We start from the raw sequence: 20,606 nt of genomic DNA, 5'->3' as shown, positions 1-20,606 counted from the left end.
GAATCAGCAACACTGGCCGGAACAGCCACCGCTGGACAAGCAAGCTGAACAAGATGGTGAGTTGAAGCAGTCAGTCATCTGCGGTCTGACAACCACTAATCCATCATTGCCAGATCCACAGAAAGCTGACTCCCTCTGTGAGTTCATCACTGCTTGTGTACACCAGTTGTACGGGGCGGCCGACCTCACAGAGGCTTTACCCCCGGACGCTCACCAGAGAGCTGAAGAAGCAGCCCTTCTTCAAGCACAGAGAGACTCCTTCCCAACAGAGATGTCCCAGTTGAGGTCAGGGAAGCCTATTTCAGGGAGTAGCAAGCTGAGTTCTCTTTGTCCAGAAATAGATAGTGCTACTGGACTGCTCCGTGTGGGAGGCCGCCTTAGGCGATGCAGTGAGCTAGAACCCGACGCAGTCCACCCAATCATCCTCGAACCTAGCACCCTCTGACCCGGCTGATCATCAAGGATTATGATGAGCAACTGTTCCATCCAGGTACAGAGAGGGTTTTCGCTGAGGTGAGGAGAAAGTACTGGGTGTTAAGAGGGCGTGAAGCAGTACGGCGACACCAGTTCAAGTGCACTGAATGCAGGAAATGGAGAGGGCGTCCTGAACCCCCTCAGATGACTTACCATCAGCTCGACAGCGTGTTTTCAAGCCAGCATTCTACTCAACTGGCGTGGACTGCTTTGGGCCCTATCTAATTAAAATTGGACGGCGGAATGAGAAAAGATGGGGACTGCTGTTCAAGTGCATGACTACCAGGGCAGTGCACATTGACCTCCTCGCCAGCTTAGAGTCAGACTCTTTCCTCATGGCAATGAGACGCTTCATCTCAAGACGTGGGAAGCCTCATGAGATTTTGTGTGACCAGGGCACAAACTTCAAAGGAGGAGATCGCGAGTTGCAGGAGTCCTTCAGAGCACTTCAACCAGAGCTCCAGGCCCACCTTTCCAGTCAGCAGGTTCGATTTCGTTTCAATCCGCCAGGAGCACCGCACTTTGGTGGGTGCTGGGAGAGAGAAATCCGCTCTATCAAGACTTCACTGCAAGTCATCATTGGAGCGCAGACCGTCACCGAGGAAGTCCTGCGGACTGTCCTTGTTGAGGTTGAGGGGATCCTCAACTCAAAGCGCTGGGCTACACGTCCGCAGACGCGGCGGACCCCGACCCAATTACCCCCACTGCTTTCTCTTAGGACGACGAGATGCTTCGTTGCCTCAGGTGGTCTACCAGGACTCAGAACAGCTGAGTCGACGACGCTGGCGGCACAGCCAGCTTCTGGCAGATCATTTTTGGAGGCGTTTCATCAAGTACTACTTGCCAGGCCTTCAAGCCCGCCAGAAGTGGAAGACAGATGCCTCAGATCTTCAACTTGAGGATGTCGTGATGATCGTCGTCCCCAGCTTCCACGGGCTCTCTGGCCTGTAGGGAGAGTCACACAGGTGTTCCCAGGGACAGATGGGAAAGTGAGAGCTGCCAAGGTGGAAGTCAAGGGCAGGACTTACACCCGGCCAGTTGCCCGTCATGTCCGGCTTCCTGCTTTACCTGATGATAGCTGACCTATTGTGTGACTTGTCTATTTGATGTTGATTGTTGATACAAGTGTGGATGTTGACCTTTTTTGATGTACAAATTAATGTTGTTAATTTGGGGCGGCTGTTAAAAAGGTCCACCGTAATGTAGGGAAAATGGACCAATCAGGGGGCAGTATGCACGTAGGGGAATTCCAGCAGGCTCGCGTAGTCAGTGGGGAGTAAGAGTTTAATGCGAACTGCGAGGAGTTCTGGTTGCCGCATTATTGTGCCTGTTTCTAGTTGACAGTTGAAGCCTACTTGACAGTTGAATGTGTGCGTGACAACTAAAAGTAAGTGCAAACTCTATTGGAACCGTTAGTTTAATAATGTCATGCTGTTCTTTACACTGTAAAGGGAAATGCTAATTCTCCGCTTAGCAGGCTAGTCTGTGGTAGTTAGTTTAATGAACAATTTTGTAGCGTCTGTTAAGTGCTATTTCAGGTTTGGAAATATGTGTGTAATTGTATGTATATAACCTGATAACTATGGTATGGTATAAAAGTGGTTGTAGTGTCCTCCTGTTAATTTAGCAAGCTGCTAGTAAGCTGCATAGGGCAAAACGTGTGTGCATGTGAGCCGTTAATGGCCACGAGGGCTCTGCATGCGCAGTCATACCTGTGTAATAACAAGTCCACATGCTGTAGCAGCTACACAGGATTGATTCATCAACGTGGGATAACATACTGTATTTAATGTATACTTTATTCATTTCCTGTTTGTATGGGTTTATTTCAGAACCACACAACTAAGTATGTCATCGAATCTTCAATAAAGAAGACCATTGGAAACTGGTGGTGCTCATCTCATTTAAGTTTAGTTTAGCAGTCCTGACCGACTGGCTGTAGCGCTTCAAACCACATCCGGATCAGAATATTTATACAGTCCTTTAAAATTAGTTTTCCTCCATTTCAGCTACCGTCATTTTAATGAGTTCGCTAGCTAATATTAAGTTAATATTCACTTACCGAAAAAACTGCACAGAGCTCCCCTGAGATGGGCTGTTAGTACAATCAACAGCACAACACGACATGACTGTCAATATATAAATGTAAAGTAATAACAGCAAATAAAACAAATATGAGTTGCCTGACAAAAGAACACCACTACAGCCGAGCCTACAGCTACTCTGAATGAAATGAAATGTTGAAGGAGGTTGCAAGCGGCTGCACTGTCAATCAAAGTGTAACCACGCCCCTTTTATATTTATTAAAATAACATTAAAGAAAATAATTTCTCGGGAAAAAGAAAAATGGTGTGATGTGAAGCACCTTGAAAGCTATTTTTTCGAATAAAAAGTTGTGGATGCAAAATTTGTTTTAGGTGAGAAAAGTGACATAGAAAGTTGGTTACTTGCCCATTGAAAATACATGGGAATGGGCAGAGCTACGCATTGTACTGCAGCCAGCCACCAGGGGGCTCTGGACTAGCGCTTGCTTCACTTTTAACGGACGAACCTCTGTCCATCAATATATACAGTCTATGCACGAAGCTGCTAGGGGTGGTGGAGACTAACACGAAAACAATATGGGTATCACAGAAAAATAACGAAAAACAAGGGGGAAAAGCACAAGGGCTCGAAATGTTTGTAGGGTGCGTGTTGCGGTCAGTTCTGTGATGCCACTCTGGTAAGTGGGCGTTACTCATTACTCCACCGAACGAATCAAACAATGCCCTGCTTGAACCATATAAGTCCTGTTAGCTTTTGTCAGCTGTTTACTGTTAGAAATAATCAATATATTGAAACGGAACATTAAAAAGATAATTCACTGTTTTTGGACGGATCATATTTGTCCAATTCCGGTAGTATTACCGGATGTTGTTTTTAGCCTCAGATAGCATAAAGCTAATATTGTATTGTATATATGAGTAGAGGGAGAAGGATGCGTGGAGTTACATACTAAACACACCGCCTCTACCGCTCACTCATTGATGCTGCAATGATACTATTGCCTGTTTAATAACTGATAAACCTCAGAAGGATTGTATAATAAAATATCGTAGCTGAGAGCTCCAGGACATCACTAACAAGATGGCGACGTTGACGTCATAAGAGGACCCGCCCCCGACGACGTCAGCCTATAGCGGAATCCGGAGAACCCCATGTGACAAGCGGCCAACAGGATCCAGCACCCGCTACCAACCAATGAGAGGACGAGAGCGGAGCGCGTCTTATTTTGAAGTTGTTTATTGTATGGCCGGAAAGGGGTGGTTCTATAAAACATGTTTGTATTGTGAAATCTATCTCTCTTTTGTTCCGGACCGCCAGACAGTAACTACTGATGAGCTCCACTCTGTCAGCGGCCTGGACGCGTTTACCGGGCTATTGAGCCACAGCTGTGAAACTTTTGTAAAACCTACTGCTGCATCCTTTTATTAAATACTCCTTTTGAAACTTATATGAGGGGCTTCACTTCGTTTCTTTTTAATCGACTCCTGGGCCTCGAATAAAAGAACATTTCCTACATTACCAATCACCGTTTTACATGGATGAAATAAAAAAACTGTAACATTGACATTGAAATTGATCAATGGATGAAGTCAATTAGCAAATTAGGTGGCAAAGAATATATATATATATATATATATATATATATATATATATACAGTGGGGCAAAAAAGTATTTAGTCAGCCACCAATTGTGCAAGTTCTCCCATTTAAAAAGATGAGAGAGGCCTGTAATTGTCATCATAGGTATACCTCAACTATGAGAGACAGAATGAGAAAAAAAAATCCAGAAAATCACATTGTAGGATTTTTAATGAATTAATTGGTAAATTCCTCGGTAAAATAAGTATTTGGTCACCTACAAACAAGCAAGATTTCTGGCTCTCACAGACCTGTAACTTCTTCTTTAAGAGGCTCCTCTGTCCTCCACTCGTTACCTGTATTTATGGCACCTTTTTGAACTCGTTATCAGTATAAAAGACACCTGTCCACAACCTCAAACAGTCATACTCCAAACTCCACTATGGCCAAGACCAAAGAGCTGTCAAAGGAGACCAGAGACTAAATTGTAGACCTGCACCAGGCTGGGAAAACTGAATCTGCAATAGGTAAGCAGCTTGGTGTGAAGAAATCAACTGTGGGAGCAATTATTAGAAAATGGAAGACATACAAGACCACTGCTAATCTCCCTCGATCTGGGGCTCCACGCAAGATCTCACCCCGTGGGGTCAAAATGATCACAAGAACGGTGAGCAAAAATCCCAGAACCACACGGGGGGACCTAGTGAATGACCTGCAGAGAGCTGGGACCAAAGTAACAGAGGCTACCATCAGTAACACACTACGCCGCCAGGGACTTAAATCCTGCAGTTCCAGACGTGTCCCCCTGCTTAAGCCAGTACATGTCCAGGCCCGTCTGAAGTTTGCTAGAGGGCATTTGGATGATCCAGAAGAGGATTGGGAGAATGTCATATGGTCAGATGAAACCAAAATAGAACTTTTTGGTAAAAACTCAACTCGTCGTGTTTGGAAGAGAAAGAATGCAGAGTTGCATCCAAAGAACACCATACCTACTGTGAAGCATGGGGGTGGAAACATCATGCTTTGGGGCTGTTTTTCTGCAAACGGACCAGGACGACTGATCCGTGTAAATGAAAGAATGAATGGGGCCATGTATCGTGAGATTTTGAGTGAAAACCTCCTTCCATCAGCAAGGGCACTGAAGATGAAGCGTGGCTGGGTCTTTCAGCATGACAATGATCCCAAACACACCGCCAGGACAACGAAGGAGTGGCTTCGTAAGAAGCATTTCAAGGTCCTGGAGTGGCCTAGCCAGTCTCCAGATCTCAACCCCATAGAAAATCTTTGGAGGGAGTTGAAAGTCTGTGTTGCCCAGCGACAGCCCCAAAACATCACTGCTTTAGAGGAGATCTGCATGGAGGAATGGGCCAAAATACCAGCAACAGTGTGTGGAAACCTTGTGAAGACTTACAGAAAACGTTTGACCTCTGTCATTGCCAACAAAGGGTATATAACAAAGTATTGAGATGAACTTTTGTTATTGACCAAATACTTATTTTCCACAATCATTTGAAAATAAATTCTTTAAAAATCCTACAATGTGATTTTCTGGATTTTGTTTTCTCATTTTGTCTCTCATAGTTGAAGTGTACCTATGATAAAAATTATAGGCCTCTCTCATCTTTTTAAATGGGAGAACTTGCACAATTGGTGGCTGACTAAATACTTTTTTGCCCCACTGTATATATATAGCTGTTTACATGGGCCATTTATAATCGTCAACATGGATGGTAAAAATGCTGACATAATGTCAAAGAACTCGGCCATAGAGCCAACACCACGTGTGCCGCACAAATGGCAAACTGGTTCCCCATCCGCAATTACTGACCAATCGCCTCCCCATCCCCACCTCAGTCCAGCCCTACATTTCCACAAGTACAAGAAATACAAGCAGACACTCTGGAAACTGGTAGTTATGGACTTATCTTGTCGATTGTTGATGAAACTGGTGGCTGGTCCCTTTGATGAGATGGGGATCAGCCATCTGCGAATGGACATAGCCCAACAGCTCATCAAGGAAACAGGTTTGGTTCTAATTGGTTTTCAGTTGTTATTGTCATGTAAGTGCTATTTATTCCAGCCAATAACATGGCTATCTGTAATCAGCAGATGATTTGTCGGAGCTATGTCGGGTATGTGGCGGACATGACACCCATGACCAATGGGTAAGACAAGTTTGGAGCACTTGAAGTTGATTATTGTAATGTTTTTATTATACAACTGTCCTAAAGCATAGCCTTTTTTCTTGTTGCTCTTTTCTTCCAGACGGAGTGCACGCTTTGTAAAAGCTGGTATCACAGCCTTCGTGTAGGGGAACCACCTGTGGACAACGATTATTAATGTCCTGCATGTATTTGACGGCCACAACCATGCCTCTATTTGAATGTATCCAGTGATGAATTAGAAGCCAATTATGACAGTTTTTCTCAATTGGGAGCAGCTACAAGCAAATAGTCAATAATAAATATTCACCTTGTTGCTTCAACGTCTGAACAGTAGCTCAGGCCATTAGCGGTAGAGCAGTGGATTAATACCTTTTGAAAGCATGACTGGGTTCGTATCTCACAGCGGATACTTTCATAGCATTTGATATGTGCTTTGTAATGGTCACTATATGCATTTTTTAAGGCTTAAAAACAAAGCAGTTTCATTTCAGATGGCCGTAACACATGGCTTTTGCATTCGTTTTTGAGGCTTGCGTTGGCAGCGTCTGCCTGTGTCATATTGTGAATATCACCAGTTAACATGGGTGGGGTTTATTTCATCCATGTTAAACGGTGATTTGTAAACAGCTGCTGACAAGAGCTGACAAGACTTATATGGTTCAAGCACGGTGTTGTTTGAGTCGGTCAGTGGCGTAATGAGTAACGATCAAGGCTGAGATTTATATTTTCAGATTTACGGTTTCGAATCCCGTCGGTGGAGTTGGAATATTGTATATATATTTTCTATTTCTTGGCCAGCATATTTTGTGTTGTTGTCTGTAGGTGATCTCCACATGCACATTTACATGGAGTGATGCTTAACATTTTTTCGCCGAGATTTTTAAAAAATATTGTCTGGTCACACTTCAGACACACAAGTAAGGTGAAAATGACGAATTTGGCAACCACATATGATTCGGCCCGTACAGCGTCATATGACGCTCAAGGAGTGGAAAACGTAAACAAACGCCACCAGTTGAACCGGAACCCAGTTAAACTGAAACACCGGTACCTCAAAATCGTAAAGAACAGTACTGGAGTAAATTTACTTAGTTAGTTATCACCAATGAAGTCATAGATATCTATTTTCTTCTTTATGGCCTCATTCAATTGTTTACAAAATAAATAGTATGTTTTGAAGAGGTTTAAAGGTCAAGAGAATGTCGCTTTCTGTAATCCACAATCAGCTGGTTTTGCTGACATTGAAATGGAGTTTGTTATCCTGGCAGCACGATGTAAGGGTTCTGACCTTCTTTCTGTACTCCGTCTCGTCACCGTTGGCGATCAGGCCGATGACGGTCGTGTCGTGAGCAAACTTCACAATGGTGTTGGAGCTGTGTGTGGCCACTCAGTCATGTTTGAACAGGGAGTAGAGGAGAGGGCTGAGCACACGGTCTTGAGGGGCTCCGGTGTTGAGGATCAGGGTGGGGGATGGGATGTTTCCCACCCGCACTGCCTGGGTTCGGCAAGGTCCGAGCTAAACTTAAAGCACGGGCCATCGCGCACAGCGGCGGTGATTTGGATGAGTACAGGAATTCCAGGTATGCACTCCGGAGAGCTATTAGCAGTGCGAAAAGACAATACAGGGACAAGGTGGAGTCGAACTACAAGGGCTCCAACGCCAGAAATATGTGGTCTGGACTAAAAACAATAACAGACTACAAAAGGACAATGAGTGGTGCTGAGGAAGTGTCTGCATCTCTCCCAGATGAACTGAACACATTTTATGCACGCTTTGAGAAGCCCCCGGCTGTGGAGGCACAAAAGGCCCAGGATCCCTGCTCACTGGTTTTAACCAGTGCAGATGTGTGTAGATCTCTGAAAAGGATCAACGCACAAAGGGCTCCTGGACCTGGTGGCATCCCTGGCCGTGCTCTCAAGGTGTGTGCAGTTCAGCTGGCAGATGTGTTCACAGACATTTTCAATAGGTCACTGCTCCAGTCTGTAGTCCCCACATGTTTTAAAGAGTCCATCATTGTCCCTGTCCCCAAAAAGACAAAACCCATCTGCCTCAATGACTACCGCCCAGTTGCACTCACCTCCATCATCATGAAGTGCTTTGAGCGGTTAGTCAAAACTTTTATCACCTCCTCCCTCCCTGACTCACTGGACCCCCTGCAGTTTGCCTACAGAGCAAACAGGTCCACGGATGATGCCATCTCCCTCACCCTCCACACTGCCCTCTCCCACCTGGACCAGAGGAACACTTATGTGAGAATGCTGTTCATTGACTACAGTTCAGCATTCAACACCATTGTGCCCTCCAAGCTCATCATTAAGCTCAGGGACCTTGGGCTCAACAGCGCCCTCTGTGACTGGATCATGAGCTTCCTAACGGGCAGATCCCAGGCAGTGTGGATGGGGAACATCACATCCTCCACCTTGACCCTCAACACCGGAGCCCCTCAGGGTTGTGTGCTCAGCCCTCTCCTCTACTCCCTGTTCACGCACGACTGCGTGGCCACACACAGCTCCAACACCATCATCAAGTTTGCTGACGACACGACCGTCATCGGCCTGATCACAGACGGCGACGAGACGGCGTACAGAGAGGAGGTCAGAGCCCTGACATCTTGGTGCCAGGACAACAACCTCCATCTCAACGTCAGCAAAACAAAGGAGCTGATTGTGGACTACAGGAAGAGGCAGAGAGAGGCACACACACCCATCACCATCGACGGGACTCCTGTGGAGAGAGTCAGCAGCTTCAGGTTCCTCGGGGTAAACATCAGTGAGGACCTGACATGGTCACATCACACCAGGGTCATATCCAAGACGGCTCGACAGCGGCTCTTCTTCCTCCGCAGGCTGCGGAAGTTCAACATGGACTCCAGGATACTCTGCAACTTCTACAGGTGCACCATCGAGAGTATCCTGACTGGCTGCATCACCGCCTGGTATGGCAGTTGCACCGCCCTCAACCGTAAGACTCTACAGAGGGTGGTGAAAACTGCTCAGCACATCACCAGGACGGAGCTGCCATCCATGGAGGACCTCTACACCCAGCGGTGTAGGAAGAAGGCCGGTAGGATATTAAAGGACCCCAATCACCCCAGCAACAGTCTGTTCTGTCTGCTGCCGTCTGGCAGACGGTACCGCAGCATCCGGACCAAGACTACCAGACTCAGAGACAGTTTTATACCACAGGCTATAAGACTGCTGAACTCCTGAGCTGTGTGAATGTCTACTGACATCTTTTTATAGTACACACATAGATATATATATATATATATTATACACATCTGCCATACATATCTGTTTATAGTACACATATCTATATATTATACATATCTGCCATATACATCTGTTATACGTAATATATGCATCTGTCCATACCTCCTCATTCAACAGTGTAAAGTGTTTAAATACTTTCAATGTATTCCACATATGTATATATTTCACATCCTCAAATCTTTATTGTTGTTATTGTAAATATTCTTCTCTCTTTTTGCACTATTTTATTTATGTTATTTGCACCATGTATGTTGAGTTGTTGGAGGAGCACGCGACATAAGATTTTCATTGCCAACATATACGCTGTATCTGCTGTGCATATGACAAATAAAACCTTGAAACCTTGAAACCTGTCCGCCAGGAAGTTCAGGATCCAATCACAGAGGGCACTGTTGAGCCCGAGGTCCCTGAGCTTGATGACGAGCTTGGAGGGCACAATGGTGTTGAGAGCTGAACTGTAGTCGACGAATAGCATTCTCACATGTGTTCCTCTGATCCAGGAAGAGTAATAATACTTATATTATTACTACACTAAAGCTCAAACTATATGTACTGTATAAGACTTGGCTTTCTTTACAGTAAATTCTTTGATCAAATCTGAGTTCATGTCCTAAGGACGGCAGGGCAGGGGGGTAGAAATGGAGAAGTTTACCAACTTTATCATGTGTTCATGCATTGAAGCAAAAATGTTGTTTGCTCCAGACTAAAATGTTTAGTAACTGCAAAATGATTTGGTGTCTCTGTCATGATTCCCTCAGGATGAAATTTAGCTGTCTGACTTCACTTCTAGCACCACCATGAAGTTTATCATTTCAATTGTGCCCTTCTTTTGATTTGCATAAAACTGCAGCTTCTAGCTCAGCTGTAATTGTGAACTGCTAATGTTAGCATTAGCATCAGCCTGCCTATGACCTGCTTAGCATCAGCGTTAGCATTGAGCTCAAACCAGCACCAGCCTCACTGTTCATGTTGGGTTATTTGTGTTTGTTAATGTGCATCTCACACAACCACCAACTTTGAAACAGAGCAAGACAAAATAATGGAGCACTCTTTTAAGGCTAAAATGTCTGACAAACTGCATATGGGGCGCAGTGTGCTACTGTGCTGATCCTTAGACCAGGGCTTCTCAGGAACAGCAGTTCAATCTCACCGTGACCCCCACTGCAGTCAACATCATGTTGTGTCCTTCGGCGAACGCTTCACCCTAAAATGTTCCTGTGGGTATTGTCCACATGTAAATGCACATGTCTAAATATGTATTGTAAAGCGCTTTGAGCACTGGTAAAAGCGCTAAAATGAATACAATGAATTATCATTATTACTATTATATATTCAAATGAGCTGAAAAAGGAACCTTTGACTGACAGGGTGTGATGGGTTTGAACCGAGAGAGGTGGGTAAGTCATGTAGCGTTTTTAATAGGTTTGATTTGTACATTTGTAACAGCAATGTGTGCAAACAGAACTGTAGTCAGCCCCAAGTTAGCCAACTCAAAGGATAGTTTTCTTGGTATACATACATGAAATAATTCACAATCTAGACTTAAAATACATGAAAATTACAGTACAGTTTTCTAAACTGAGACGCAGTCTCAAATAAAGCCTCTAGATTATCTTCTTGTGTTTTTCGGCCCAGTTTCATGGCATTACATGCTAGTGTTCAGAAGGACCTGAACTGCATCTCCAAAGTTTCTTTACCCAATGTTCATGTTCTCCAGACACAACAGCTCCACACAGAGAACGAAAGTGCAGCCACAATATGGGCTCAGAGCTAACCCTGCCTCACAAGAGGTGGGGCAGAGAGGCCCAGTAGTCCTGACCCCCCCCCCCCCCCTCCGTCACCGCAGACTACTCACAATCCTCATAGTTCCCTCATAGGAAAGGAGCATCTTAACCTCACTGTCAAAGTAAGTCACAACATTTAAAATAAATTAAATGACAAATTTTGATGGGTCAAAAATATAATTTCTAACTTCCCTCTGTCCAGGCAGGTTAAGTTTCCTTCGTTGTTTTCGGGTGGGGGCAGACGTCTCTGAGACATATCTCTACACATGAACAAGAAAGACCCAAGTTCGACAGAGGGAGTGAGAACATGTATCATCTGGATGAACAGAGCCTTTGAACGTATCACATGTACAGTAGACTTCTTTCATGGTGCATTGTTTCCTTTAGGACCATACTGCGTGATTCAGCCCATTTACTACAAACAATTAGAGAGTGTGTGAGTCTAAATCATGACACCTGTTTCTGTAAAGCATTACTGCAGATCAACATGCTCCTCACTGATTCTGATGTTGACTATATAGAGCACTCAGATGTTTAGTATGTTGCTGCCTGAATGTGTAGTAGATTCACAAGAATATCAGAGTATGAGACCAGAGCTTACACAAGTTAATCAAATGCCCCACAATGCATTGCAGCTCTTCAGACTGCAAGGCAGAAGGGTTAATTATTGAACTGTGGGATAAAATAATAAAAGAGATGCAATGGTACAACTAAGAGCTACCGATTAAACAATAATGGTTTACGTGTTCATTCCATGGGGGCAGGGACGAGTGACATTACAATCACATGGAAGATAAAATGATGTGCTCTGTAGTCATGTGATGTGTATTCATGGGATGTGCAGTCATGTGTGTAGTATGTCGCTGACTTCAAACACTGTCACTGTTTCTAGAAACCCCAAAAGAGATTGTTCATGATATGGAAAAACCAAGCTCTGCTGACAACATATTTCAATGTTGCATATGAAATAATGCATGATTGTTTAACTACTATTTATCTTATTTTGCTAAATATTTTTAGGCATTAATCAAACATGGAGCAGCACGTTCTGCAGTGAAATAAAAGGAGAGAAGGCCCGAAGGTTCAAAATACTGCAACACTTAGTGTACCGTAAGCACGTGAAGCTGTCCTGGTCGTGTGTTGTGTGTAGCTGTGTAAAGCACTGGTATGATCAGAAAGGAACGGATGCACATCATGTTTCAGCCATGAATAAAACAAAAGCATGGACACTAGGCACCATCAGGGCGGCAGCGGTCTGACACTCAGCTGACACTCTGACCCAGCCTTTTCTTTTTTTGGTTATTCAAAAGCGGGCCAGGCTGAAATTAAGTGATCTGAGCAGCCGAGCAGCACTGGCACTTAGCCACCGTTAAGAAGAAGCCGTTGTGAGTATAAAAGGTGTTTATGGATTCGAAGCTCCTCCCCATGTGGCAGTGGAGAGGAGCTCATTGACAACCCAAAAAATACAACTTTAAATTTGGTTTATTTTGTAGGTTATGATAATTAAACTTGATGCAAGGACTGTTATGAGTCCGTTATTATATTGTGATATCCTTTTTAATTGTGCACGTTTTCCAAAATAATATCTCTTGGTAGATTTGATTCAGAAACTACAATAACACGTACAGTGTGACTTAAGTTACCCAAACATACCGACAGTCCTGTTCCTGTTAAGCCATGCCACATCTTTGAAAACATATAGCCTCTAAAAAAAGCTTCTCCATTAAAACGCTTTGCAGTCATTTTAATGTCACCTTCAATAAATAGTCTGAGCTGCAAAGGCCCGACCACCTGCCTATTAGTGGGTGTGTGTGTGTGTGTGGGGGGGGGGGGGGGGGGGGGGGGGGGGGGTAAGCAAAGGAGTTAACTCCCCTCTCACAGACAGAAAGGCATGGTTGGTGGGGGGGGTGACGCGAGGGATTGGGGGGGGGACAGTCGTTTTTCTTGCGCGCAGGGCCGGGACTGCGGGGGCGCTCGGAGCTCTTTCTGTGGTTTGGGGCACCCCCCTCGCCTCCTGCCGGGATAAGAGGTGCGGCTCCGCTGCTACTTGCAGACGTTTCCGGCCGCAGTTTAGAGGACAAAACCGCACTGCTGGAGGTGGAGGTGGCCGCAGCACTGGGGCGGGGCCCACCCATCGCGCAGCACTGCTGTCCATCAGTTCGCGGAGCTTGTGTTTCCCGCTCGGCGAGGCGGACGTTTGCTCGCCGATCAAACCCGCGTCTGCTCCTGCAGCTTCTGCTCCTGGTCCTGCAGCTGCTTCTGCTGCTCCAGCTGCTTCACCGGATCTCCTGCATTTCCCGCCGCAGCACCGTCATGGATGCACCGTTCACCTTCACCTGCTGCTGCACCTTGGTCATCTCAGAGCGCGACGGTGTGTTCTTGGCCAGCAGGGACATGGGGGTCAGGAGGTGGAGGGCCCGGCCACTGAGGGGACAGGACAGAGGGGGCAGTAGAAGCTGCACTAGAAGCTGCCACACACTCAATGAGAGTGCAGGCCCGGAGGACATGCCAATAACCAGACATTTGGTCTTGCAGAATGTGCCAAAACTGCAACAAAAAACTGTTTTTGTCTTTTCGTAGTATGGATTTTTTCAATGAATGAGTTCAAATAAATACAATCTAGTATGATTATCAAATGTCCACTTGTCGCACAGTCAGGTTTTTAGCCATAAACCCCCTATTTATTTTTTATATGAAAAAAAACCTCAGTGCTGAATAGACCGTTATAATGTGAATATTCAGCACCTACAGTAAAGCTTGGGACTCCACATGAGAGCCGAATTTTGGTGACTTTTTCTTTTGAACTCTAACTCCTAGCGCCCGCAGAGACACAGGTCCTTCCTGGTGTGGAGCCAAAAGAGGCGTCCCGGGCAGGTCGGCCCCGGCAGCTTCTTCTTCAGGATTTGGGACGATCTTCCATCAAAGTATTCCATGGCCATGGAGGGGGAAAAATCCCTCAACTCCTGCAGGACCTCATGAGCCCGCTGGGGGGCTCGAGTGGAGTTTACGTAGGCGCAGCACGCGGTAAATCTCATCTATTACCTGAGAAAACACAGACACACGACACAGCAGATAAGACAGCACACAAGGAGAGGACCTCAGAGTCTGTGGACAGACTGAGAAACTAAGAAACCCATAGTGGCACAAAACCATCAGATGGAGTGTGAGCTTCCTGCTGAGCGGAGAACAGGGCTACTCCTCTTGAGGAAACGCAGAGGCAGCTTACCTTTCCAGGGATTTAAGCAGCAGAGGTTGGAGTCGCGTATTTTTATGAAGTCATGTTGAGCAGAGACAGGCGCGTCTCCACGGCAGCCAGGATGTCTGCGTGACGGGCAAGGGAATGATTCCTCCTCTCAGACTCTCGCCTGGAGAAGGTCAGTGTAACACGCTGTGAGGACTGTTCATTAACAGACAACTTCCTTTAACGTGGGGCTTGACAACTGAGCTACACACTGCACTGGAATACAGCCAATGTTCTACAACTCAGGAGAAGCTCACAGACAGGTTTACTAAGGGGGGGGGGGGGGGGTAAACACTGTGATGAACCCGCGATTCTCTCTTTGATGATTCAACACGTCTGCATTAAGGCATCCCTAAAAGGTTTCCAGCAGGGGCAGTAGTTAATCTCCCGACTTTGTCTGGTGCTCACATCACGTCTGCTGAAAAATCTAACGGATTCAAAAACTACATGTGACCAGAAAGTGTATGACATTTAATGGCTTTTGTTGCCATGCCAATGATTTACCCCACGGATCACAACATTAGAACGCCCTCTGGGTGAGTAAAAAGCACATCCGTACATTTTCAGAGGATAGTAACTGAAACTAAATTAAAAGTGTTCATCAAGCGAACAATTACTGTTTTCAAAAAAAGAGAGAAGGTTTCCTCTGTAGTGACTGATGTTGGTTAGAGCAGCAGGGGAACAAACACATTCAGACAGAGGTTCTGAACCTGCTTTGAGTTGGACTCCTTGTGATGCGCCCCAACACACACACATTCAAGTTTAACAGCAGCCAGCGCCTCGTGGCCTTCCTCTGATTTGAGAGTGTATTCAGCTTTAACCAATACTCTGAACACTGGCAGCACCACAGCTTGACATCCCTTATTTTCTTTTCACTATAGCCATTGGCATCAGTTTTTTAGAAAAAAGTGCTGGGGACACTTTTTTCGATTTACAAAACCACTAGTGCCCCCCACAAACAAAAACATGCATAGATATATATATATGCTTACAATACTTTTTTTTAAACTACTGCAGTAACTATGCTACGTTTTCGCAAAGCTATTCTCTATTACATTTTAACTAAAATTAAACGTGTCTAAAAGGTCCAAAACTGCACCACTTCGGCTACAGAATACACCCAGAAAGTGTGAACAGTGCTCCCGATAGTACATGTTTTTAAAGTTTTAAAATTCTCCCTGCACATTATTTACAGAACATTTTTTAACAAAAAGATCCTAATGGCAGTGGTGGGGACATGTCTTCAGTATGAATGACCCCCGTGACTTCACTACATCATGGAGCTGTAGGTCTTTTAAGTCTCTGTCCGCTACTGAACATGAGCACATGTAGCTGCTGTCACCTGCCATTAGAAACTCATCTTAGACAGAGATTGAGGAACTTTTGGAATTCGATAGTGATCATTTTATAAGAAGCATAGAATAGTTAACACATCTTTAAAGTCTACATCAGTGTCAGAATCAAGGGCAAACTTAGAATAACTGTGCCACAATTCAAGGTATTTATGTAAATGTCTCAGCATCAGAGGCAAAAGTCACCCATAATTGCCCTGTTAGAATCCATGTTATTTTCTTCCCCATACATACTTATTTATTTCAAGAAGATTCCACTGACCCCCTTGCAATACTAACTTTGACCCCCAGGGGCCCAAAGTCACAGCTGCAAGTTGATCCAGTTTTATAAATGTCCTCAGAACCCTGTGTTTGGTACGTCACTTTTGCTGATGTTGGTCCACAGTGTGGGGGGGACAGGTGTGTTGTAGTGCTGGACACTGACCTGGGCAGCTGGGCCTTCACGCCGCTGGCCAGGCTGTGGAGCGCTCCACCTTCAGGAAAGGGCCCTGATTCAGGACCCGCTGGAGATTGTGTCCATGCGCTTACACACCTGCAGGAGACACAGGGGAGAGAAGAGCTGAGCAACAGGGGAACTAGGGGTACGCACACAGGACAAACACCTCTGAGAGGCCTCCACAGCAGGAGGACAGGTCCTCACACACTGCATGGGGGTCCAGCTGGTCAGGGGTTGCCTCACACCATTCTGTTGATTGTCAATTTGAGTGACATGTGAGGACAAATTCTTTATACTTTGTTATTAACCATTTTCCTTATTTATAATAATTCGACATATTTATGTAGAATTTAGTTTTAGTATAGGCTACAGATAACTTAAAAAGACAAAGCATTAAAAAATGCTTGGATCAGCAGAGCTACTGTCCTTCAGACAAAAAGTGTTGAAATCTGGGCATTTCTCCATGAAGTGCCCAGATGTCTGAACTAAAGTGACTATGAACACGGGATATCTTCTTTAAATTTATTCCCAAACAGTGTTTCCCTTTGGGAAATTTAAGTACGTTTTCCTCATACAGTGCACAATAAGAACTTTCTGGTAGTAAAGTCTTGTTTATCCTCCAAACAACTGCTTCACGGGTTTCCCTTTGATTGCTTTCAATCATATTCTATAGAAATGTTGGGATTTCTGTAATGGGTATTAACGATTAAAGTTGAAAGGCTTCATTTGCACAATAGCTACAGAGTAGTTAGGTTGAAACTTTTACATCCCAGGCTCCTCTGACAATGCAACATACAATATACTGAAAAACATAATGAAAAGTGCAAGAAGAAATTGAAATTCAATTAAAATAAAATAATGTAAAAGGGATGTTTCAAGTGACACAAAAGAGCAAATAAATGCCAAAGGACACTAGTAAAAAAACATAAACATGGGAAAAAAAAAAAACGATAAGATAACAGAACATTTAATTGCATATTGTTAAGTAAATGTATTGTAAACAAAAATAAAAAGCACACTGTCAACCAGGTGTTCCCCTCGTAAGTGAAGACTCCCGATAAGCTCAGGAGGTTAACAGTCTGTAGGAGGAAGTCCAGTGGGATCTGCTGTGGCAGGACACATTTAGGCACTCATCTCCCAACACCACACCCAAAAGAACTTCAGAGTTTCAGTTCGCCTGCAGAAACCCTGTGGAGGATGGAGCCTGTAACCTGTCTGGAATGTATGAACAGCAGCCCAGAGTGAGCCTGAAAATGTTGCATGGTAAAAAATAAAAAAAACACACAACTGCTGCAATAATAGCTTTATGACACCAAAAACACGGGGGTGTTAGCAGGGTCCTCACTGAGCGGTTGCACACACACACAGGGACAGGCGGTGTGGGGAGTGCAGGACAGGAGTTAAACACATGCAGAGTCTCAGGTTGGGTCCCACCTCCTCCTGTGAACATGCATGTATAACTGTGTGGTAAGCATGTATACATACACACCCCAGCTAGACATTGTATAGCAGTGTGTGTGTGTGTGTGTGGTGTGTGTGTGGTGTGTGTGTGTGTGTGTGTGTGTGTGTGTTGTGTGTGTGTGTTTTTGGGTGTGTGTGTGTAGAATGTTTTAAGTAGCGTGTGTTAGTGTGGGGTGTTGCTGAAACGCCTCCCTCCCGCTCCCACCTGAGCTATGCAGCCGTGGGGCTCGTACCAGTTAAAGACGCTGATACCCAAACCCCTCAATTTATTCAGACTTCAATAATAGTGTCCGAGGAGAGACGTGTTTGGTGCATTAGCTCCGTTCCCTTCGGGTCTTGTTTTTTTCTTTCGCACGCAGAGGTGATTCATCGTAAGCTGAAGTGGAGGATGGTCTTATGGGCCCGAGGGCAGCCCCAGCGCGGGTTTTTGGTGTGGTGGTCCCGGTGGAGGGCTTTTCACTGTCTCGGTGACACCCAGTCTGAGTCGAAAAGGGCCCAACAATCCTCAAATCTTTTACACGGCCCCCCATCTTGCCCCTAAGGAGGAGCGGGGAAATGAGCATTAATGAGAAGCCAGAGTGAGAAAAGTGTATAACACATTAGAACCAAAGAGTGACTGACCTCAGGGAGGCTTATGGCTTTACTACATGAAGAAATCAAAAAAAAAAATTAAAAAAATCTTAATAAAGTTTGAGAGGTTTCGTTAAAAATGTTATATATAATGTATCTGTAAAAAAAAAAACCCAGGGATGTAATTTCCCTCAAAAAACTCCAAAACAAAAATTGCACTTTTTACATACAATTTCGCAAAATGGAAAAAACTATTAAAATAGCAAAAAGAATAAAGGGGGAATCAAAACCAAAAATTTCTTTTTATAAAAATTTTTCTTTAAATCTTAGCTTTTGTTTTATCATATTTTCTTTTCATTTATTTCTGTAATGTATATTTATTTTTCTTATGTGTCCTTGTAGCCTACCCCTGATGTCCCTTTTTGTGTTAAATTGTTTTTTGTATTTCTATACATATATATACACCACACACACCAAAATTAAAAAAAAGGGGTAAAAATTTATATAAAAAAGTTTTCCCGGAGAAATCAAGGGCCAAGTCAGGCGGAGAAACTTTGGCACTAACCCATCGACAAAATGAATTTAAAATAAAAACAGAGACAGGTCGATAAAATAGTTTGAACGTTTCTTCTTCCCGTGGGTTTGGGGGTTGTTCTTTGGTCTAAAGCTAGTATGCAGGTTTTTCAGGATCAGAAGGATTTTAAAAAATCCTAAAAAACACGAAAACACAATTAAAGAGACAGAAGAAAACCCTTTTGGTTGGTTGGTGTCATCTGGCCAAAATTCCCCTTTCTAACCAAATGTTAGCAAACTGTATAACTTTTAATATGATTTTTATACTTTTGTATTGAAATTGTATTTTTTTTTAGAGATGTACGTGTATTCCCAAAGCAACACTGTCATGGGATTTTCTGATTATTTTTTTTTTTATATCCTTATTTGCCGCTGATTCCCAGTTAATCCTTTTAATCATTGTGTTGTAATTTCATCAACTGGTGAAAATAATAGACTTTGCGTATTTTAGTATTTTGTGTGAAGCTGTAGTGATATCATAGTTCATAATTTTTAGGAGGGGGCGCCTCGATCTCGCCCTCAGTGTTAAATTTCCTCCTTTGGTTAAAGTTAAGACTGAAAAGAAGAGTTCGGAAGGTGGAAGAAGTACCAGTTCTTGTATTTGAAAAAAAGTAAATACTCGATTTTGTACTCGGAAAAAAAATAGAAGTATAAGTTTGTACTTAAGAAAAGTAAAAGCCCCAGGTGGAATACTTGTAGGGTAAAAGTCGTTTTGGTCCTTTTTCAGAATTTTTATTGATATGTTTTATAATTTTTGATCATTAAAGTTTTCCAAAGCTGGAAAAGGGTGCAGCAGTTTTAAGGCTTTTGATGCAGGGTAGTGCTGAATTTACCCCAGGGGGAACAAAAGTTGTTTTAAAGGGTTTTGATCATATTCCCCATATTAATCCAGTCTGTAAGTAAAAAAAGGGGATTAAATAAATGAAATGGAGAAAAAAGATTACTTAGCAAATATTGAAATACTAAGAAAAAGTAAAGTTCGATGAAATTTATGTATAAACAGTAAATGTAAATTTTTTCCATCGAGGTACAGGGGTCGGTGTTTAAATAAAGTCAGACTAAAGCATTCTAAATCCCTTTTAAATCCCAGATAAATGAAAGTTGGGGTTTTGACCCTGTCTTCTTCGTTACTAGATAAAAAAATTTTTTAAAAAAAAAAAAAAAAAAAAAAAAATAAAAAAAAAAAAAAAAAAAAATTTTTTTAAAAAATAAAAAAAAAAAAAAAAAAAAAAAAAAAAAAAAAAATTTTTTTAAAAACGGCCGGGGGGCAGTCTGCCATCTGGCGCCGGGGGGGGGATCTCCTCCCCGGGGGTTCTCAGCAGCTCGTCGGAATTCATCCTGCTCGGGGGTCCAGCTCATGAGGGGAAACCCCTGAATTGGTCATGAGGCTTTGATGGCCCCTTTTGCCAGCAGTCAGGAGGCAGGTGCCGGTGGACTCCACTGTGGCTGGAGGAAAAGGCCATCAAAAGGTGTACAGGGAAAAAATACAGGAATACCTGTCTAAGTGGGTTTTGGGTAAGAGCAGTTTTATTTTACATCCAACTCTTTGGGAAAAGCTGCGGAAACATACAGGCGTGGATTAGATAAGACGAAGGGCAGACAGAAGACAGACGACAGGGCAGCAGACGACAGACTGGAGGATGAAAAAGTCTT

General features: G+C 43.8%; 1 pseudogene; it reads right to left on the bottom strand.

Moving 5' to 3' along the window:
• Positions 1 to 1,356: 1,356 nt before the first annotated feature.
• LOC134859153 (F-box only protein 28-like) overlaps positions 1,357 to 20,606 on the bottom strand; it is a 29,957-nt pseudogene continuing 10,707 nt past the window's right edge.

The sequence above is a fragment of the Eleginops maclovinus genome, chromosome 22 (assembly GCF_036324505.1).
Source record: "Eleginops maclovinus isolate JMC-PN-2008 ecotype Puerto Natales chromosome 22, JC_Emac_rtc_rv5, whole genome shotgun sequence".
Lineage (NCBI taxonomy): Eukaryota > Metazoa > Chordata > Actinopteri > Perciformes > Eleginopidae > Eleginops > Eleginops maclovinus.
This window is presented reverse-complemented; position numbering and strand designations above follow the sequence as displayed.